The sequence below is a fragment of the Aphis gossypii genome, chromosome 2, assembly GCF_020184175.1.
Source record: "Aphis gossypii isolate Hap1 chromosome 2, ASM2018417v2, whole genome shotgun sequence".
NCBI classification, from domain to species: domain Eukaryota; kingdom Metazoa; phylum Arthropoda; class Insecta; order Hemiptera; family Aphididae; genus Aphis; species Aphis gossypii.
In genome coordinates, this window is record NC_065531.1 from 32,910,156 (window position 1) to 32,915,177 (window position 5,022).

Sequence of the window (5,022 nt, forward strand, 5' to 3'; positions counted from 1 at the left end):
AAGTAAATCAATATAGCATAAACTCTTTTACTCTATAATTTTAATATTATGGTACAATTAAAAGTAATTAAATAAATGTATGAAATACTTCTAGGCAAGGATGTTCATTATATTGAATTTCGAATTTACCATACTAATAAACATGGGCGCCCATTGGGAGGGGCAAAATAGGGCACTTCCCACCCCTGGACAAAAAATATTTAAAACTTGTATAGCTCAATCAATATTACCATAATATTATTATTATCTTTATTACCTTACATTTGAGAATTTTTTTATTTTGACCCCCCCCCCTAAAATATTACTTATGGGCGCCCATGCTAATAAATAATTACTAACTACTAAACCATCTACTGTGATATCATATTGGAGTATTAGTAAACTGTAAACTTAATATAAATAAAAGTAAGTACCTCTTCTAATAACTTCCTACATACAACTATAATATAAGCCTATTTTTTTCTTACGTATAAAGAAAAATATATTTAAATAAACGTACAAATACTCTATGTTTGAATTAAATAGTAAGTCATATTTTTTCTGAATAATAAACAAATATATTAAAAATAGTATTTCAATATTTAATTGTCAATTTATATTGACAATAAATGCAATTATTTATAATATACCGTACATTTTAGATCATTTTAATAGCTATATTGCTCATAAATACAGAATATATTATGTACTATATCATTAGATGTACATAGAAAATACAAAATAATATTTAATAACTTATAAAATGTTTAAGTATTTAATTAAAACATTAAGTTATATTGATAAAAAATTATAAAAATTAAATTTAAAGTTATATATTTTTAATTTTTTTGTTTATTAGTTTTTAATTTTAAGAGCATGAGGATTCGTTTTTTACTCAAGCAAATGTAGTAAATAATATTTTCTGTATATTTAACTGTGTAGATGTAAACCGATCGTTTTCCTTAACGCGACAATGCGACGCATTAAAATTGGCTGTGGACCAAGATATATTATTGGAGTGATTTGGAAATTTTAAACATCGAACATACTGAAACCGAATGCCATATAATATACTCGTATATATAAAATACTTCTCATCTATAAAAAATACAGAATACATTTTACAGTTCAAACTTTCAAAGAACCTTCATTTTCAATTAAATTTTTGAGTAATTAACTTTTTTGGTCCCATTATATTATTTTACAACCTATTACTATGAACAATCTATGTTAAACATGCTAGCTAACTTCATGTACTTTCAACGTAAATAACTACAAGTTTAAAATTTAAATTCATATCATCAACCGATGATTAATATAAATTAGTCGCAACCATAATAGGAACATACATTCAAAATAAAAATGTAGAATCTTAACAAGTGTAAAATTTTAGTAGGTAGTGAAAATATATTCTATAATTCTATATAGTATACAGGAATAAATTAATGAAATAGAAAATATTTATTTAACAAACAAAAATAAAATTTTTTTATCAAGAAACATAATCAAGATCATCATTCACCAGGACACAATGGTTTTTATTTAGGTAATATTAGGAGTTGGTAATATTTATAACAAATACGTTTTCTATTATTATAATAATATGATAACAATTTACAATATTTGTAATTAATAATTATTAACACGCAAGTATGTACATAAAAAAATACGATACACCCATTCAAGTCCCGATCGAGGCAATCGCTTTAATGACTTACCACTCACTATTTCATTATGCATACTTCTCAGAAAATTATTGATTATTATATAAATTCATAGGTACACATAATACAATTTCAATTAACAACCGCGGCCTACAAAAATTATTTACCCTCATTTTGTTTTTTATAAATGTTGATATTATTATAATAACTAGTATTAGGTACGTTCACTGCAATTATCATAAAAAAATACCTAATATACAGGATCAATATAGCAATAATAATCATATTTTTATTTTTAATAAAACTCCATTATTATTTTAGTTATTTAATTTTTGCTACATCACAGTTTTAGGAAAAATACAAGGTTATAATAAACTAAATATACCTATCTAATGCTAGAACCTAGAACAAAAATGAAGACAGTTTTTTTTGTGTGTTTATGATAGCTGATAAGTGAAACTGCAATATCAAATGACTACTTTTTTATTATAAATAATTAATATAAGATAGATAATATTATAATATGTTTTTATATAATACGCGTATAAGTGGTTGGAAGAATTTTTTCATGTGCTTTCCAAACAAAATATAATTACAGCATTTTTAAATGGAAAAAAAATACAAGTAAGATATATTCGTGGCTATTTTTAAAAATAATCAACTAATGTCAGCAAGTACGAGTTATCGTGGTTTATTAAACACAACTGATAATAATATCATTAGATTTCTTATGAGACTTGGCATATGACATCAGCTGCAAAAAATTGTGCAATGGTTTGCTAACATACCTAATTATGTGTCTATGCTGCATAGATACATACATAGTTTACTTATCTGTATAAATTAAATAAATAAAAAAGACTGAACAAGCAGTGACTCTAAATTCTGTGTCCAAGTGTTGGTATACTATAAGTGCATCACATTTTTTTAGTTGTTGATGATGTTTTGGTACCATGGGCTTGTATTAGATAATGGCTTATTCTAAACTGCAAGAAAATAATTTTTGGTATATCTATAAAATTTGGTATAATGTGTAACATATACAAGAGTGTATACAATAAACGACATTATTTAATTCAGTGCATAATTTTGATGATGAGTTTATTTATGAAATTTATAATTTTGCAGCATGACTTGGGACGAATATCGATGACGCTGTGAAAAATATACTAACAAATACGTGTACCCAGAAAAAATATAAAGGTTACTGCTTTTATTTCAACAAATACACAAAAATGATTGTTCAAAGTCCAATGAGACAATTATAACCATTTAACTTACCATATAATATGGTAATATTATGTACTAAATAATTGATAAATGAACTATTATAATTTTTAATATATATATTATGCTTATGTTAAGAATAATTTCCAAATTCAATAACTAGGTAAACTTGACATTACCTACACAGCTTTATAGCATTACCCTGTTGGTGGTTTATGTTAAACTTTTTTTGAAACATATGGGCTATGCGTCTAATAAGATAGAGTACTACAGAGCTACTACTCGGATATAACTTTATATGATCTCGATCAATCAAGTATCGCATTCTTTTAAACACTAACAATACGTTTGTTATGCACGGGGCTTATTCAGTAATACTTAACATAATTACTTGAAATTAACCTATTTACAGATTTAACCATATAAATCAATTCAAATCTTCTGTGGTAGTTTTATGATTTTTACTTAATAAAATAACAATAATATCAAACGTGAATTACAAACAGTAAATCAAGAAACACATATTATTTTAGACTGCATCATAAAGCTTAAAACTTAAACTAGCTACACAAATAATATTTAGAGTAAAAAAAACTAATAATTATCAGTAATCATAGTTATAAAATTATCTCGTTGTGCCTTGTGCTATAAATACATAGGTATCAATAACTAACACAAGTTCAAATTAAAAACAAAAACTTGACCTTTTTATATTATAACCCATATGTGTATATTATATTTATTAAACACCTAGATATATGATATTCATTATCATACTGTAAGTATCATGTAATATTTATCCGAGTTCAAAACTTAAATCTAAAATAATAACATTAACCACTGTCAAGATGAAAAATAACGTAAAAATTATATTTCTCGGTATCTGTATAGGTACATTGACTGGGGAAATTTAAAGTATTGCAGAGCGCAGTGCGGGCGGAGACCTATATTGTTTTACTATAATAGTACAACGCATGCTTGCCATTTTTCCGTTTAATATACACTTGAGGGTGGTAGGAAACCTTAAACACGCACCGCGTCTACCTATAGCTTTTACCCGAACACAGGTGGTGTATCGAACAAGTCGTTTTTCTATTTTCTCAGTGATTTTGACGAAATCGCGAAAGACAACAGCAATCGCATTGTAGAAACACCGAGCTTTTCCTTAAGAATATCTTATCGAACGCGATAGATTATAATATTATACGTAGTACAATATTATTATATTATTGTCAAAGCCGTGTATAATACAACTCTGAATTCACGTTTACCGTCGGTGAGCCACATTAATAACAAATATGCTTCTCCGCGTATGCAACCCATATAGGTATATAAAAATATTAAATAGACGATATTATAAAATATATACAACTATAGTGTAAAAACATACAACGATGGCTATACTGTTTGTCGGATAGAGATTGGATACCATATACTCGACTACCTATATAGTTTTCTCAAATCGACAATTAATAATTTTAAAATCGCGGTTCGTTGCGCATTCCGTTTATACCGTGCAACTGTATAATATGATATGACTAACGAAGGTACCGCGAAAGTCGTATTTCGGAATAATATTATCGCGCATTATTAATAATCGTGTATAAGTAATAGAGAGAGAAAAAAAATAATAACGATGTCTATGTGTGTTTTCGGCAGATCCAAAAGGAAATTTAAAAAAAAAAATATCGTCGCGACAAAAGGGTCGGCGGGCATCACTGCGTCCGCGAGATGCTGCCAAGAGCACGCACGCGAACGGGCCGCCGTCGTCGGATATTTGCCAAATGGCGCTCCGCACAACAACGTAAACGTATATATATGCGACGAATAATAATAGTAATAACAACGCGGCGACACGATAATATGGTGTGGCCGTGTGGCCGCGCCGCGCGGTTGGCCGCACTGGACCCATCGCGACGCGGCGGCGGCGGACGCGGTGACGGCGGCCGGATATGGCCGGACAGCCGCGGCGCGTGAGGCGTCGGACGGGCGGGGCGGTGTGCGCGCGGGGCGAGGTGAGGACGGAGCGTGCGACGCGAACTCTAGCGTGACGACCGCGGAACCCCATCGATCCGGGGGGCTGAAGTGCCGCGTGGGTGGGTGCGCCTCGGCGGGTGGCGGGCGGCGGGCGGCGGCGTATCGCGTCCGCGCG